Genomic DNA, 18,675 nt, shown 5'->3' with positions numbered 1-18,675 from the left:
TATCTGGATGGAGGACGAGGCAGGACACGGCAGTCAACGGGCAGCGCTCCAGGCGGTGTGGCTGGTGACATGTACAGACCGATGGGTGGTGTTTTGAAGCTTGACGCTCTGGCTCCTGAAGTGGCAAGCCGATTCATGGCTACTGGCTGGAAAGCCCCTTTGGGGGTCAGACCTCTTGCAGGACCTGGTCACTCTTGGTGCCCAAAAGGCTGTCCCTCTCCATCAGGTGACTGGGCATGCCCCCTTGTGGCTGGTGCTCGGCGAATGACAGGGTGGATGCCCTAGCACGCATGCCCTGGCGAGAGGAGGCCCCCACTGAAGAGACTGCAGCCTGGTCCCACCAGGAGATGACACATGTGGGCCAGCGGACGCTCTGGGCCATGGTGAAGGCCGGGTCTCCCCCTGAGCTATGCGGACATGGTGGCCGCCTGCCAAGCGGGCCCCTCCTGGCAGAGACACCTGCCAGTTGAGGGAGGGCACTTGTGCCAGGGCAACCAACCCCTGGTGCGTTAACTAGTGGACTAAATGGGCCACTGCCCTGCTCAGAGGGAGCTCAGTATGCTGTGACCTGTGCGGACACTGCTCAGGCCTGTGCCAAGAGCACCGAGTGGAGAGGCGTCACAGGGAGCCACCATCCAGGCCCTGAAGCAACTGGGTGCTGCGTATGCACCCAGAGACCATCTGGAGCGACCAAGGCACCCATGTCACTGGGCACCTAGTCCAGCAAGGGGCCGAAGAGCCCAACATCGACTGGTGCTTCCATCTCCTATACAACCCCAGGGGAGCAGGGCTCATCGAGCGGGCGGTACAATGGCCTGCTCAAGAAGGCCCTGCAGGGCGGGCTGGACTACCTGCTTGCATGATGCCTTGTGGACCCTGAGTGAGAGACCTTGGGCCATGCCTGGGTCGGTCCCCGTCGACCTGCTAACGCAGCCCTGGATTTCCCCTGTGTGCCTCCAGAGAGCTATGGCGGAGAGAGGAGGCCTTGAGACCAGGGGTGGGAACCCCAAACAATCTGCTTTTGCTGGCCCCTTAGGACGTCCCCCTCACTGCCCCGGGCGAAAGGTGGCCATGGGCTGCCCTAGTTGGGCCCCGCTGATGCTCCCTGGTGGCCCTTTGGGGTGAGGGCTTAGAGAGGGAGTTGACTCTGGTCCCAGGAGTATCTGTGACATGGCACCTCACCCGGTGTGCCATAATCCCAACACGCATACTGTGCCCACGGGAACATACGGAGCATCTGTGTGGCAGGTTCGCCTGGCCCCCTTGGTTTTGACCTCCACAACCACCTGCAGAGGGGGGCCTACTTGGGCCTGGCATACCAAGCAGGCTCACCCCCACAAAAGTGACCATACTAACCCAAGATCGCACCCCTGCAAGGGTGTTACCGGATAGGAAAGACCTGCCTTGGCGGATCCCATTAAAACATCTTTCTTATCACCCCTAGTCTGACCGCAGGGAGCCTGTTCCACCGGTCGGCAAGTACCCTGACCAGGGGGGCCAGCCGTCCAGACTGCTGGGTAGGATCCCAATTTCCTCCGTCGGTAGCTTCGGGTCTCCCCTGCACATCAGCCCCAGCGACGAGACAGAACGGAGCCCCCTGCGCCTGTGGAATGACACTGCCCCTGATTCCACTGTAAGCCGAGGAGGTCTTCCGCCTCCTCCAACAACAGATCGCTCACACTGGACCATGGCGGGGGTGTTCTGTGTGGGACAGACGAGGCCGGTTGACGGTGGTGCAGGTAGAATTGCAGGGTCAGACTCCCCACTGAATGGAGAGAATAATCCCACAGCAAACACCACACAACATCACATGGGGTAGACACTTAAGGAACAATGCCTGACTCAGCCATTCTCATTGACCAAGACCCTGGGGAAAACAGGACCACAGCTTAAAGGCCGGTGCATTCCCTGCCCCTTGGGGGACCCTCTGGGTCTGTGGAATGTACGGCTGGCCATATCTCCCCTATAACCGGACAGGACGCTGCACTCTGGGAAGCCCCTCCATCCCCGGCCAAGGGGTGACCACTCTGCTGGCTATTCCCCCACAACTGGGAGGCCTACAAGGCCCAGCATGGGACCTGCGTACGCCTGACCCCCCGCGTGGTTCTACTCGCTTGCCATCTTCTCCCCCCAGCGAGGGACGTATGGACACAACATGAGATCCAGGCTCTAGCAGACCACACAGGTCGAGCCTTGAACCACACGGACCAAGCCTTCCCCGTGCTGAGTCGGTAAGTCGCAGAGATGCGCAAGGTAGTGTTACAGAATCGATGGTTTCTAGACACGGAGGGGCCTTGGCTCTCATCGGCCCCGTTGCTGCACCTACATACCTGACTCAGAACGCCGCGGCAGTTTAGGCTCGCAGGCCCTGAGAACGGAGAGCCGTACTATCCCGCCCTAGGCACTGACCCCTCCCCTCCTGGTGGAACTCTCTTGGCTCCTGCAGGTGCTGTGCCCTTTTAGGGGCTATGGGCCTCCTCCTCCTGCTATTACTCTGCGCGTGTGGCCTGTACTGCATTTGTGGCATTTGGATGCAATGTGCCAACGCTCTAATCACACAGATCCCCTGCCGGACGACGGGCGCATAGACTATGAGATGGAATAGGCAATATCGGGGTGGGGATGGAGCGTGGGGTCAAGCGAGGCTATAGCCCCATTCCCCCTCCCAGTCGGTGGATGGGTATCCGCCTGGCCAGCAGCCACCAGGAGGAGAGCAGCCCAGACCCCGGTGGTTCTCACATCCTTGGCAGCTAAACAAGCTTCACCAGACTCTGTTTGTCCTTGGCCTGAACGCAGGCCGTTCCCAGCAGGGCCTCCTCCCCCTCCCCACTGCTAGTTAGGCCTGTGGCCGACCCTGGACCCTGGAAACTCACCCCACCAGCCTGCCGGCCACCACTGAGTCTTCCCCATTGTGTGAGGATTAGAGGCTATGTCTTTCCCCGCTGGTCCCCGATGTGATTTTTTTAGACTAGCAATGACCTGCATGGTGCTCCTGGGGTTGGAGTTCCTACAGTACATTCTGGGACAAGCTAAGTCTCCTGCAAGGTGACTTCTGCTTCCTCCCGGGTACCCCCACCATGGCCACAGCACCCAGACCCGAGGCCTCTTGACTTCTATTGGTCTGACAACCTACAGCTCTTAGTTGCTCACATTCTCAAGTAAGCATTGAGGGTCTGCTGCACATCTGTGCTGGAAACAGCGGCAAATGAGACAGGGTGCACGGTCTCCCCGGGGTTCACAGGGAGTCTAAAATGTTATGATCCGAACCACAGCCAGAAGACGTGCTCATGCTGAGAATGGGTTAAGGAAGCCAGCAGGCTGGATCATCAAAGAGGCCTTCTCAGAGGAGACGAGTGGGGTGAAGAAAGGGAGAGAAGCGTGTTCTGGGCAGAGGGAACAGCATGTACAAAAGCTGGGTGGTGAGTGTACGGTGAAAAATAGAAAAAGCAGGCCCTGATGCCAGCCAGCTGGGATCGGCTGGTGGCCACAGCTAAGCTTGCTGAACATAAGCTCATAGAACGTCAACCTGACAAGCCACCCTGGCCAGGACGGAGCAAGACAAAAACAGGACGCCTCCATAATCGCGTCTGATCACAGACAAAAACAACAGTAATAGCTAAGCCCCCAAAGCTGTCCACACTCTGGACCCTGGATCCTAAAACTTAAGTTCTATGGCAAAAGGGATTGTGCAGATACAGTTAAGGTTATGGACTTTATTATTTTTTTTATTTAAAAAAATGTAAATACCTTTTTAATTATAGTTTACATTCAACATTATTTTGTATTAGTTTCAGGTGTACAGCATAATGCTTAGATCATACTTTACAAAGTGTTGCCCCCGAAGTTACCAGTGCCCACCTGGTGCCATACATAATTATTACAATATTATTAATGATATTTCCTATGCTGTACTTCACATCCCCATAACTACTTTGTAACTACCCATCTGTACGTCTCAATCTTTTCACCTTTTGGATTTAAAAAAAAAAAAAAATAGAGATTATCTTGGATTTTCCTGATGGGCCCAATCTAATCACACAGCTCTTAAAAGCAGAGAACCTTCTCTAGCTTCAGGCAGAAGAGAGGAGAAAAATGAGAAGCCCACCTTTGCTGGCTGTGATGATGGGGGTGGGGGCATAGACCTTCTTCCTACCCTACAGCTGGATTCTCCCAGCAACCAGAATGAACCAACTGCTGACAACTTTTTAAAAAATATTTTTTAATTGATTTCAGAGAGGAAGAGAGAGGGAGAGAGAGAGAGAAACATCAATGATGAGAATCAGTGGTCGGCTGCCTCCTGTTCGCCCCTTACTGGGGATCGAGCTGGTATCAGGCATGTGCCCTTGACCAGAATCAAACCCGGGACCCTTCAGTCCGCAGGCTGATGCTCTATCCACTGAGCCAAACCAGCTAGGGCCCAGCCTGCTGACAACTTGACCTCATACACAGGGAAATCAAAATAAGTCTCTGTTGTTTTAAGCCACCCAGTTTGTGGAACTATTTTACAGTGCAATACAGTAGAAGCTGGTGCAGTAGATTTCCTTGTACAGGTCCTCTGACGAGGTACTAATCCCAAACTTCATCTTGTAACAACTGGATCTTGACCTCAGGTCAACAAAATGACTTTCTGCTGAGATAACTGCAACCCTATCAGCAAGCCCAGCCCGTCTTGAGTGGGGACAAATATTTGGGTTCTCCTTGCCATAATAACCAACATGTCCTCCCTAGAGGCACCCCCACCAGCTCTGCAGGAACTATTGAACTCCATTCAGAAAATCTCTCCCCTTAAGGGACCAGTGTCTGGCTTCACTCCCGCTGCAGTAAATAATGCTGTGTTCCCAACAGAGTCTGTGCCTTTCTCTGTTACTGCTTCTTATGACACAGGCTCTGCCCTAGAAGTCCCGCAGACCCTTTCAATTCATTGGCCAGTATTGGTTTCCTCGTAGCCAGACATGGGGGAGTCCGTACTATGGCAAACACTTCCTGCTACACTATAATTCTGCAGGTCAAGTAGAAGAGTCTGTGATCAGAAAAGAAAAAAAAAAAGGAGAAGGTCACCTGGACCTCCAGTACAGACCCCCAGCTGGATTGGGGGCACGCTCTCCTTGCCTGGATTTAGTTATCTGGGATCCTGGCTTTGGGATCTGGGAGGGGAAGCCTTCAAGATGGTCCCCAGTGATACCCCACCTCCAAGTATTCACATCTTTGTGTTAATCCCCGCCTCTTGAGCTTGGGCTAGACTTGTTAATTTGCTTTTTTTAAAAAATAATTTTATTGATTTTTTACAGAGAGGAAGGGAGAGGGATAGAGAGTTAGAAACATCGATGAGAGAGAAGCATCAATCAGCTGCCTCCTGCACACCCCGCACCGGGGATGTGCCTGCAACCAAGGTACATGCCCCTGACCAGAATCGAACCCGGGACCCTTCAGTCTCTAGGCCGACGCTCTATCCAGTGAGCCAAACCAGGTAGGGCTTGTTAATTTGCTTTTAATGAATATCACACAACAGAAGTGATGAGACAGCACTTCCAAGATTAGGTTTACAAGACTATGGTCTCCTACCTCCCAGCTTCCCAGCTTCCTTTGCGTAGGGGTGGTGATGTTTGCAGTGTGCTGTGGGATTTCTAGGAAAGCTTTTTCCATCTTGATAAGAGGGAGCTGCAGCTGGCTTCCTCCTCTTTCTGCTGTGATACCTGGAGCTTGCAACCATTTTTCAATCAGAAGGCAACAAGTCTGGGGATAAAGAGAACATGGAAATGGTGGGATCAAAAAGGAAAAAAAATCTATGGTATCATGGAGCAGGTGAAAGGACACCTGTAGCTGCCTATTCTAGATTTATTGTTACAGAAGAAATGTATTTAAGCTTAGAAGGAAAAAAAAAGACCATGGCTATTGTCTTAGATCCCTGTTCTCTCTTGGATCACTCCTGCTGATGGCAGCCAGCTGGTATGTCATTAGGCATCCCTGTGGAGTGAGTGAATATAAAATTGGATACTTCAACCCCAGTCAAGCCTTGAGCTGACCACAGCCCCGGGCAAAACCTCAACTGTGGTCTCATCAATCACATTAATCCTTGTGTACCCAGCTAAGCCATTCCCAGATTCTTGACACACAGAAACAATGAGATAAATGTTTTTTGCTTTCAGCTGCTAAGTTTTACGGGTCATTTCTCACGCCGCAGTATAGAGCGACTATAGGGCCTACTACATGGACTAATAAAGAGTTTATTTCTGAAAGTTGCAATAGTGCAGTTGGCCACCATAGCCTGCCCAAAGTCTGAAACTCTACTGTAGAGCCAATATCTAGCAACTGCAACCAAAAGAGAAGGAGGTGCCAGGTGGCCCCGACAGTGGCTGACTTTGCACCTTCCTGGAGACCCTAGAGCCAGTGCACCTGGTGGCCAGCGTCAGATCATACCAGATTACAACTCTTCACATCCATAAGCGACACACTCAATGGGCAGACTCAGTGAGCACCGAAGCCCCACTGAAGCAAGTCCTGCTCCATCAGGGTGTCTCCTGCACAGCAGCTCTCCCTCACAGCTGGTCCTCACAGCCAGTTGGCCTGGAGGTCAATTTGTCCTAGTGACACCAACAGCAATCAAGGCTCAACTACAACAAGACTGTGCATACAGCCCACAAAGGGGTGCACCTCGAGTGCCCAGCTCAGGCGACTGGAGGGACTAAACCACCGGGCCCTAAAGGACACCTACTACCCAAGGCAACTCCACCAACTCCAGGGGACATAGTAGCTCGACCCAATACATAGAAACAAACACAGGGAAGCAGCCAAAATGTGAAGACAAACAAACATGTCAGAAATGAAAGAAATGGAAGAAAGCAAACTACTGGATACAGAACTCAAAACCACAGTTATAAGATTACTCAAGAATCTTCATGAGCCCTGACCGGTTTTGCTCAGTGGATAGAGCGCCAGCCTGTGGACTGAAGGGTCCCGGGTTCGATTCTGGGGGCATGTCCCTTGGTTGTGGGCACATCCCCAGTCGGGGGTGTGCAGGAGGCAGCTGATGGATGTTTCTCTCGCATCGATGTTTCTAACTCTCTATCCCTCTCCCTTCCTCTCTGTAAAAAATCAATAAAATATATTTAAAAAAAAAAAAAGAATCTTCATGAGACCTTAAAGCAACTTAGTGAGACTTTCAAGGATTTTAGTGAGAATGCCAAAGACATGGAAAAGGGCCAGTCAGAAATTAAGCATACACTGTCTGAAATAAAGAATAACATACAGGGATTCAACAGTAGAGTAGAGGATTCCGAGAATCAGATCAATGATTTGAAATATGAGGACGCAAAAAACACCCAATCAGAAGAGCAAAAAGAAAAGAGAATTCAAAAATATGAAGATAGCCGAAACCGGTTTGGCTCAGTGGATAGAGCATCGGCCTGCGGACTGAGAGGTCCCAGGTTCGATTCCGGTCAAGGGCATGTACCTGGGTTGCGGGCATATCCCTAGTAGGAGATGTGCAGGAGGCAGCTGATCGATGTTTCTCTCTCATCGATGTTTCTGACTCTCTATCTCTCTACCTTCCTCTCTGTAAAAAATCAATAAAATATATTTAAAAAAAAAATATGAAGATAGTGTAAGGAGCCTCTGGAACAACTTCAAGAGTACCAACATTTGCATTATAGGAGTGCCAGAAAGAGAGGAGAGAGACAGCAAGATACAGTGGGGCCTTGACTTATGAGTGTCCCGACTAACGAGTTTTTTGAGATACCAGCTGTCTCTCAGCCAATTTTTTGCATTGAGTTGATAGAGTAATTTGAGTTAACGAGCTCCTTAACGAGCTCCTTAATGAGGTTGGTCTTAGAATGAATTAAACTCGTAAGTCAAGGCCCCACTGTATTTGAAAATCTATTTGAAGAAATAAATAGACTTTCCCTCTTGGCTATTCTGAATAAAGCCATTATGAAGATAGGTGTGCAGAAATCTTTTCAATATTTACTTTAAATTATTTTGGGTATAAACCCAGAAATGTATTGCTGGAACATATGGCAGTTCTGTGTCTAATTTTAAAAAATATGTTTTTATTTTTAAAATGTTTTTATTGATTTAATTTTATTATTTAAAAAACTAGAGGCCTGGTGCATGAAAATTTGTGCAGGGGAGGGGCGGGGGGGGAAGGTCCCTCAGCCAGGCCCAAGCCCTCTCACAGTCCAGGACCTCTCAGGGTATGTCCACCTGCTGGCTTAGGCCCACTCCCCAGGGGAATCAGGCCTAAGCTGGCAGTCAGACATCCCTCTGGCAGCCCGGGAGCCCTCAGGGGATATTCAACTAAAGGCTTAGGCCTGCTCCCTTGCCAGCCATGAGCCGGCTTCTGTCTGAGCAGCACTACCCCTGTGGAAGTGCACTGACCACCAGGAGGCAGCTCCTGCACTGAGCATCTGCCCCCTGGTGGTCAGTGCACATCATAGAGACTGGTCATTCCCGGTCGTTCCGCTGTTAGGGTCAATTTGCATATTACCCTTTTATTATATAGAATATTTTTATTGCTTTCAGAGAGGAAGAGAGAGGGAGAGAGAGAAACTTCAATGATGAGAGAGAATCATTGCTCAGCTTGGCTGCCTCCTGCAGGCCCCACACGGGATCAAGCCCACAACCTGTCATGTGCCCTGACCAGGAATCAAACTGGTGACCTTTTGGTGCATGGGGTGATGTTCAACCAACTGAACAACACTGGCCAGGGCTGAATTCTTTTTTAATTAGATGATTTATTTATGTATTTATTTATTATTAAAGTGAAATTCACATGATTTAATTAACCAATTAAAGTGTACAATTCAGAAAAAAATAAAGTATACAGTTCAGTCATTTAACACATTCATGATGTGCAATCATCACATCTGTCTAGTTCTCAAACATTTTCATCACCCCAAAGGGAGACCATTTTGCATGAGCAGTCACTCCCCATTCTCGCTCCTCCAACCCCTGGCATCCGCTAATCCACTTTCTGTTTCTACGGATTTGCCTGCTCTGGCCATTTCATAGACATGGAATTACATACTATATGACCTTCTGGGACTGGCTTCTTTCACTGAGGGGGATGCTTTCAGGGTCCACCCATGTTCTAGCGTGCATCCGTGCTTCCATTCTTCCTATGGCGAAGGCTGCAGAATCTGAGTCCATGGCTCATGCTCTGAACAGTGCATGCTCTCCTGCTGCGGGGCTCCTGGCCCCGAGCCTCAGGCTTGGAGAGAAGCCCTCAGATCCAGCTGCGTGCTGCCCTGTACGTGCACCTCTCCCCCTCTGCCCCAGCTGCGAGCTCTGACCCTGATTAGAGGGCTTGGGGCCTCTGGATTTAGCTTGTCTTGAAAACAAATGTTTGAGAAAGGACAGAATTCAGCAAACACCCTCACCTTCGTGCAGACGGCGGTGGCCTGGTGGACTGGGCTGGGGATAAGATGTTAATGTGTGACCAGGCCCCTTGAGGACACAGAACTGCTGTTTGCTTTCTAGGGTTGACCCTTCTCCCCAATAGATGCAATCTGTGGGCTCCCTGCCGTCCTTGCACACCTCAGGTGTTTTCACTTTGCCCGTTAAGGGCCAATCTGGATGCCTCTTTCCCTACATCAAACATGGGTCTCCACCAGCCACCGGCGCCTGGGGCCCTCGGAGCCGGCAGCCACCCTGGTAATGCCTCCCATCCAGGGCTGTGCTTTTACAGCACCCAGAACACACACCTTTGCTTTGTTTGTTAATCCTCACCCAAGGATATTTTTTTCCCATTGATTTTCAGAAAGAGTGGAAGGGGGAAGAGGAGAGAGAGAGAGAGAGAGAGAGAGAGAGAGAGAGAGAGAAACATCGATGTGAGAGAGACATATCAATTGGTTTCCTCCCGCACACACCCTGACCAGGACCAGGGATTGAACCTGCAACCCAGGTACATGCCCTTGATCGAGAATTGAACCCGCGACCCTTTGGTGTACGGGCCAATGCTCTAGCCACTGAGCACCCCAGCCAGAGCCACACACACCTATTGTCATGGACAGGGACTGAAGTAAAAGTGACTGAGCTGCCCTCGCCGGTTTGGCTCAGTGGGTAGAGCGTAGGCCTCTGAACTGAAGGGTCCTGGGTTCGAGTCTGGTCGGGGGCACGTATCTCGGTTGTGTTTCTCTCACATCAGTGTTTCTCTCTGTCTTTCCCTCTCTCTTCCACTCTCTCTAAAAATCAATGGGGCCCTGACCGGTTTGGCTCAGTGGCTAGAGCGTCGACCTGCGGACTGAAGGGTCCCGGGTTCGATTCTGGTCAAGGGCATGTGCCTTGGTTGCGGGCACATCCCAGTGGGAGGTGTGAAGGAGGCGGATGATCCATGTTTCTCTCTCATCGATGTTTCTAACTATCTATCCCTCTCCCTTCCTCTCTGTAAATATATATATAAATAAATATAATATATATTTTTTATTTATTTTATTTTATTTTATTTTTTTTTTAATTAAATCTTTATTGTTCAGATTATTACATTTGTTCCTCTTTTTTTTCCCCCCATAATTCCCCTCCTCCCAGTTCCCGCCCCACCCTCCGCCCTCACTCCCCACCCACTGTCCTCATCCATAGGTGCACGATTTTTGTCCAGTCTCTTCCCGCATCTCCCACACCCCTTTCCCCCCCAGGAATAGTCAGTCCATTCCCTTTCTATGTCCCTGATTCTATTATAATCAACAGTTCATTCTGTTCATCAGATTATTTATTCACTTGATTCTTAGATTCACTTGTTGATAGATGCATATTTGTTGTTCATAATTTGTATCTTTACCTTTTTCTTCCTCTTCCCCTTCTTAAAGGATACCTTTCAGCATTTCATATAATCCTGGTTTGGTGGTGATGAACTCCTTTAGCTTTTCCTTATCTGTGAAGCTCTTTATCTGACCTTCAATTCTGAATGATAGCTTTGCTGGATAAAGTAATCTTGGTTGTAGGTTCTTGGTATTCATCACTTTGAATATTTCTTGCCACTCCCTTCTGGCCTGCAAAGTTTCTGTTGAGAAATCAGCTGACAGTCGTATGGGTATTCCCTTGTAGGTAACTGAGTTTCTTTCTCTTGCTGTTTTTAAGATTCTCTCTTTGTGTTTTGCTCTTGGCATTTTAATTATGATGTGTCTTGGTGTGGTCCTCTTTGGATTCCTTTTGTTTGGGGTTCTCTGCGCTTCCTGGACTTGTAAGTCTATTTCTTTGACCAGGTAGGGGAAGTTTTCTGTCATTATTTCTTCAAATAGGTTTTCAATATCTTGCTCTCTCTCATCTTCTGGCACCCCTATAATTCTGATGTTGGTACGCTTGAAGCTGTCCCAGAGGCTCCTTACACTATCCTCGCATTTTTGGATTCTTTTTTCATTTTGCTTTTCCGGTTGGGTGTTTTTTGCTTCCTCGCATTTCAAATCATTGACTTGATTCTTGCGCTCCTCTGGTCTGCTGTCGGGAGTCTGTATAATATTCGTTATTTCAGTCCGTGTATGCTTAATTTCTAGTTGGTTCCCCAATATAAGATCGAGGGTCTTATTAGTTTTCTTGTAGATCTCATTAAGTTTATCGACGGCTTCTAAACAGTTCTTGAGAGACCTTAAAAGTGTGGTTCTGAACTCTATATCTTCCATTGACAATTTTGTCCTGTTTCTTTGTCTCCGCATTTTGTTATGCTTCCTTGGTGCACCCCCTAGTGGTCTTTGTTCACAGTCTTATAGTTAAATCTTGATTGTTGTAGCTAATTCCAGGGAGGGTTTGACCTCCAGGCCAAGTGGCTATGAGAATCAGCTGTGTCAGCAGTGAGAGAACTTCTGTCCTCTAGGGAGGTGCTAATCTAGCCTTTGCCTGAGGCTATCCGGCAAATGCCTGTGTGCAGGGCTTGGGCGGGGCGGGTCGAACAGGATCAACAGGGTGGGCCGGAGAGAGCAGTTATGGCGGCTCTCAGTCCTGTCCCCAGGGGCTCTGCCTCTCTGAGTCCCAGCACCCGCTGCAAAGCTCAGAGAGAAAGCTGCACTCGCTCTGACCGAAGCCAGACAGTCCCGCTTCTCCCGTTTGAGTCTGGGTCCCTAGAGACTCGCCCGGATCTGGAGCTCAGAGTCTGCGACTCCCTCCCGATTGAAAACGCCAACCGCGCCCTCCGCCGCCAGCCCGCTCGCGCACTCCGCACCTCAGAATTTGACTTCAGCACTGCGCCTCCTCTGAGTGTCCGTATGCATTTCTCTTTCCTCCTAGTTGTAGGACTTCCACTCAGGCAGCGTTCCTGTGGTTCTGGGTGATGTCCCTTCCGTTTTTTGGTTTCACTTTTGAAGTAGTTGTTCAAAGCAGCAAACTCCAGTGTTAACCTATGCCGCCATCTTCTAAATATAATATATATTTTTTAAAAAATCAATGGGAACATATCCTCGGGTAAGGATTAAAAAAAAGAAAAAAAGTGACGGAGCTGCCCAGGTTTAGCTAGTGAACAACAAGGTCAGAATTCAAAGTCTGCTCCACCAGGCTCTAAGTCCAGGGTCCTCCTCATCTCATGGGTGTGGGGATGAGGAAGGGAGTGGGGGGACGGAGCAGGGTATCAGAGCTGGCTTCATGCTACCAGATTAATTTTGCTCTGAGAGCAATAGGGAGCTCTGCAGGGTGTGTGAGCCAGGGGAGGGCAGGGGAGGGGGAGGCTGGTAGCGGCCAGAACACTGAAAGGGGAGAAGAGGGGCTGATCCAGCCTGAATGAACAGGACCTAGGGGCAAATGGGTGCCGGGAGTGGACAAGAGGGAGGCTTGTCCAGCTGTTTGGCTTCATTCACGCCTCCCCATTCCCTACACCTTTGAGCCCACGACTCCACAGCAGCGTTCGTATCTCTCCCATGATTGTGTTGATTTTAAAAAAATCCTCACCCGAGGATATGTTTCCACTGATTTTAGAGGAGAGGAAGGGAGAGGGAGAGAGAAACATCGATTGTTCGCACCCCCCCGCTCATGCACCCCGAGAGGAGATCAAACCGCAACCTGGGTATGCGCCCTGATCAAACCCACGACCTTTTGGTGCACAGGGCAATACTCCAATTAACTGAGCACACCAGGGCTGTGTTGATGTTTTTCTTGATTTCATAATTCCTGGGAACTGTAGGGGGCTGCAGCTTTTCATAACAAGCCTTCCAGAACAATCCGGCTCTTTAAACTTAATATGGTGTGATTAAAAAGTAACAAGAAAAGCCACACTTAAAAAATTTAAAGATAAATAAGATTTATAATTACTAACCAGGAAACATTTTTCCCCCACTCATTAATTTATTAAAGATTAAAAAGATGAATAGTGTGGGTTTAGAGAAAGAGTGTATGAAATAGGAATATATTAAAGTTACAAGTATAAATCGGCTCACTCTTCCTGGAGGCAAATCTGGCATCAAACCTCACGAGTAGATACTCTTATTGTCCACACTTTAAAGCTACAGCATAAAACTACAGCACAGGGACGTTAAGCAACATAATGAAAGTATAACAGTTAGTAATTTGCAAAATTGACATTCAAACTCATGCTTGAAGTCTGAGCTCTTAACCACCAAGTTGGGCCGTGAAATCCATTTAGCAGAGTGTGATCAGGGTGGACTAAGGGTGCCTGACGCGTGGTGTGAGTGTCATGTTATGGAACTTCAGCTTCTATGTTGTGGGTCAGGAAATGAAATATATGTCTTCTTGCCAGGATCGTTGCACTCGCCCAGGCAGCTCAATTCCGTCTCCAGCCTCGGCCGGGCTCTTCCCCCAGGTCTTCCCTGGGCAGTTTCATGTTATCTATGATTTAGTCTTGATGAAAAAAACTAAATTTCTGAGAAATGTGAATAATCTTTGTGTGTGTGTGTGTGTAAATAATCATTTTTTTTAAAGAAAATCTTTCTCTCTCTAAATCTTTTTTTTTTCATTTTTCATGATGTGGGGGCTCTGCCTTGCTGGGGCAACCTGGGTTTGACCGACTCTGTTTTTAAAATATGTTTTTATTGATTTTAGAGAGAGGAAGGGAGAGGGAGAGAGAGATAGAAACATCAATGATGAGAGGGAATCATTGAATGGCTGCCTCCTGCAGCCAATCTATTAGGGATCAAGCCCATAATCCAGACATGTGCCCTGACTGTGACCTCCTGGCTCCTGAGTCAATGCTCAACCACTGAGCCACACCGGCCAGGCTTGACCAGATTTTTTTCAATAGATGGAGTTATACATATGTTGATATATATGTGATTTGAGATGTATGCTATTTTGTTGCATTGACAGCAAGCTTCAAAACTTCATATGTCAAATTTGCTGACGGTGTTAACATCACAGATATTTTTACACTTAAAAATGTCGAATTTTGTGCCAAAAAAAGAGCATTTGCAGGAAGTTTTAATTCATTACTTTATTTTGAAGAAAAGTGCTGCTGAAAGTTATCATATACTTCGGGAAGCTTATGGTGAACATGCTCCATCTCAAGATACTTGTGAACGCTGGCTTAAACGCTTTAAAAGTGATGCTTTCGATGTGAAAGGCAAAGAACATCCAGGTCAACCGAAAAAGTTTGAAGACCAACAATTACAAGCATTATTGGATGAAGATGCGTGTGAAACTCAAAAACAACTTGCAGAAAGATTAAACGTTGCTCAGCAAACAATTTCCGACCGCTTACAAGCAATGGGAAAGATTTTAAAGGAAGGAAAATGGGTGCCACATCAACTGAATGAGAGACAAATGGAAAACGGAAAAGTCATCAGTAAAATGTTGCTTTAACAGCACGAAAGAAAGTCTTTTTTGCATCAAATTGTGACTAGCGATTAAAAGTGGATTTATTTTGAGAATCCCAAATGCACAAAATCATGGGTTGATCCAAGTCAACCATCAACATCGACTGCAAGGCCAAATCGCTTCAGAAAGAAGACAATGCTCTGTGTTTGGTGGGATCAGGAAGGTGTGGTGTATGATGAGCTTCTAAAATCAGGTGAAACCGTTAATACTGATCGCTACCGACAACAAATAATTTGAACCACTCTTTGATCATGAAACGACCAGAATGGGCCAGGAGACACGGCAAAGTAATTTTGCTTCATGATGACGAACCATCACACACTTCAAAACCAGTTAAAGACACGTTAAAAGATCTTGCCTGGGAAGTATTAACCCACCCCCCGTATTCACCAGGCCTTGCTCCTTCAGATGACCACTAGTTCTGATTGATGGCACGCGCACTTTCTGAGCAGCACTTCAAAACGTACGAAGAAGTGGAAAATTGGGTCTCTGAATGGTTTGCCTCAAAACAAGAAAAGTTCTATTGGGATGGTACCCACAAATTACCTGAAAGATGGGGAAATGTGTAGCTAGCGATGGACATTACTTTGAATAAAGCGCTTTCGATGTTTCTCTTGAAATTATCGCGTTTTCTTTGATTACAAATCCGCATTATTAACCAGTACACCTACTCTTTGCATGACCCATTGCCAGGTCGGGATTCGGAGAACGGGATGTGGCTGACACAGAGAGGGGCAGGGACTGGCTGCAGGAGGCCAGCTTTCCATTGGGATCTATATTGGTGGATGGGGTGGTATTAGGTGAGCTGCCGCCTGCAGAGCTGCTGGTTTAGGGGAACCCCTGACCCCAGCCCCAGTCTGAGACTTGGCTGCAAGGACAGAACCTAAGCCAGATCCTCCTTCTTTTACTGCGGTGCCCCTGGAGCCAGCAGAGCCTGAGGCTGACCCAGTTGTGAACCTGGGGAGGAGGCAGTTGGGGCATTCCAATGAAACTTACCTGCCAAACCCCGAGTTCTGCTCAATCTGGCTCCTTGACAACTGTCCCCAGGACCAGAAAAACCAGAACTTGTAGGCCCTGGCCGGGTAGGTCACTTGGTTAGAGCGTCATCTCAATACACCAAGGTTGTGGGTTTCATCCCCAGTCAGGGCACATAGAAGAATCAACCAATGAATGCTTGCTCACTCTCTCTCTCAAATAAATAAATTTTAAAAAAAGAAAAGAATTTGTGGCCTCTGTCTTGGCTTTAGCTGAGGATACCAAAATCAGCAGGGGACACTGGACAAGCCCACGGCTCTGGGGTGTGTGCGTGTGAGGGGGAGCTGTATGGCTGGCCCCTCCTCACTTTAGGAGAATGATTCAACAGGATGGGGGGGATGGGGTGTAGAGGACCAGTGAAATAAGGCAAGGAGGCCTGCCCAGCCCATGTGGCTCAGTGGGTGAGTGTCAACCTATGAACCACGAGGTCACGGTTCCATTCCTGGTCAGGGCACATGCCCGGGTTATGGGCTCGAACTGCAGGAGGCAGCCAATCAATGATTCGCTCATAATTGATGTTTCTCTCTCTCCCTCTCCCTTCCTCTCTCTGAAATCAATTTTTTTTAAAAAAAAGGAGAGGAGACCTTCACTGGGGTAGCTCAGGGGTTAGAGTGTCAGCCTGGAGGGTCATGGGTTCGATTCCAGTCAAGGGCACATACCTCGGCTGCAGGCTCGATCCCCTGGCCCGGGTCAGGACACATGCGGGAGGCAACCAATCGATCTGTCTCTCTCACACTGATGTTTCTCTCTTCCACTCTCCCCCTCCCTTACACACTCTCTAAAAATCAATGGAAAAAATGGGCGAGGATTAACAACAACAAAAATAAATGGAAAAAATACCCTCCAGTGAGGATTAACAACAAAAAGGGTAAGGAGGCTGCACAGGGTGCAGGGTTGGCCAGCAGGCTCCTGGAGGAGGAGCAGTTCTGGGAGCTGCGGAGTTGAAGTCGCCTGGTTGAGCTCCTGCAGAAGTTCTGAGCAGACCCTCCCCTACGCCCTGCGGGAGTCAGCTTAGCTGTAGGGTAAGGACCTGCCAGGAGAGGGCCAGGAGCCTGGGCACATGCAATCTGAGCTCAGCTCTGCTTTAAAGGGCAGCATACCAGGGGCATGCAGGGCTTTCTTCCAAGGAGGCGGGAACGTTTAACAGCAGAAAGGCTCCTTGACTCCATGAAGACACGAAAGGAGAAAAAGGCCAAATGAGTATCTCTCGGTGCTAGAAAACTCAGACAGCATTCAGCAACCATTCCTGATTTTTAAGTTCTTAGTAAATGGGGAGTAGGAAGAAATTAGTCGGATCAAAGATTGTGATTCAAAAGAAACCGTCTGCATTGTATTGGATGTTGAAACAACAGATACCGTATTCCAGAATGGGGCAGGGGTGCCCACAATCACAGCTAATATTAGATGCTTAATAAGCAAGTGCGGGCCAATGTGATAAGAAAAAGAATCGAGACCAGATGATACTATCATCAATAGAAAAATCAAAAAGAAAAAACAAGCAAAATGGATAGAACTGATTTAGAGGGTGAAGGCAAGACGAATACAGTATAGGTGTAACAGGGAATTTTTAAGGCAGTAAAACTATTCTGTATGGCAGCATAACGGTGGACGTTATGCACTTGTCAAAATCCACAGAATGTACAACACAGTGGATTCTAATGTAAGCTGTGGACTTCAGTTAATAATAATGCATCGGTATTTACTCATCAATTGTAACCCATGTACCACACTAATGAGAGACGTTAATAATAGGGGAAACTGGGAGCGGGGGAGAGAGGCATCTGGGGGAGCTCTCTGAACTTTCTGCTCAATCTTTCTGTAACCCTAACACTGCTCTAAAAATGTATATTAATTAAAAATAAGCCAAAATAATGACAAAAAGTGCTTGTTACTGAGTCGATGCTCAATAAACACAGACACTTTCACCAGTATATGAGTAAACCACTTGGCACACAGTATATGATCAAGGAATGTCAACCATTTCATAATATCCTTCAGATTATAAAAAGGGATCACTTTATCCCTAGCTGGTTTGGCTCAGTGGATAGAGAGTCAGCCTGTGAACTGAGGGGTCCTGGGTTGAATTCTGGTCAAGGGCACATGCCCGGGTTGTGGGCTCCATCCTGAGTAGGGGGCGTGCAGGAGGTGGCCGATCAATGATTCTCTCTCATCATCGATGTTTCTCTCTCTCTCTCCCTCTCCCTTCCTCTCTGAATATCAACCCATGAACCAAGAGGTCATCAGTTCGATTCCTAGTCAGGGCACATGCCCAGGTTGTGGCCTCTCTATCCCTCCCCATTTCTCTCTCTCTCTCTCAAATCAATAAAAACATATTTAAAAAAATTTTAAAAATGAATCACCTCAAAAATGAAATAATACAATGGAATACATATGCCATCTATTCTTTTTGCACATACTAGTGGAATAGTGATGCTTGCCCTAGCTGGTTTGGCTGAGTGGTTAGAGTGTTGGCCTGCAGACTGAAGGGTTCGATTCCGGTCAAGGGCATTCTGTACCTCGGTTGCAGGCTCCGCCCCAGGCCGGGCCCTGGTCCGGGCACATGCAGGAGGCAACCAAACGATGTGTTTCTCTCACATCGATGTTTCTCTCTGTCTTTCCCTTTCTCTTCCACTTTCTCTGAAAGTCAATGGAAAAATATCCTCAGGTGAGGATTAACAATAAAAAAGAATAGTGGTGCTCAACTGGGGATGACTCTGCCCCCCTGCACACTCACACACACACACACACACACACACACACACACACACTGCCCATGGATACTGGAGGCATTTCTGGTTGTCACAGCTGGGGAAGGGGAGCGTGCTACTGGCACCTGGTGAGTGGAGGCCAGGGATGCTGCTCAGCACCCTACAGTCCACAGGATAGGCCCCTCAATAG

The sequence above is a fragment of the Myotis myotis genome, unplaced genomic scaffold, assembly GCF_014108235.1.
Source record: "Myotis myotis isolate mMyoMyo1 unplaced genomic scaffold, mMyoMyo1.p scaffold_m19_p_6, whole genome shotgun sequence".
NCBI classification, from domain to species: domain Eukaryota; kingdom Metazoa; phylum Chordata; class Mammalia; order Chiroptera; family Vespertilionidae; genus Myotis; species Myotis myotis.
This window is presented reverse-complemented; position numbering follows the sequence as displayed.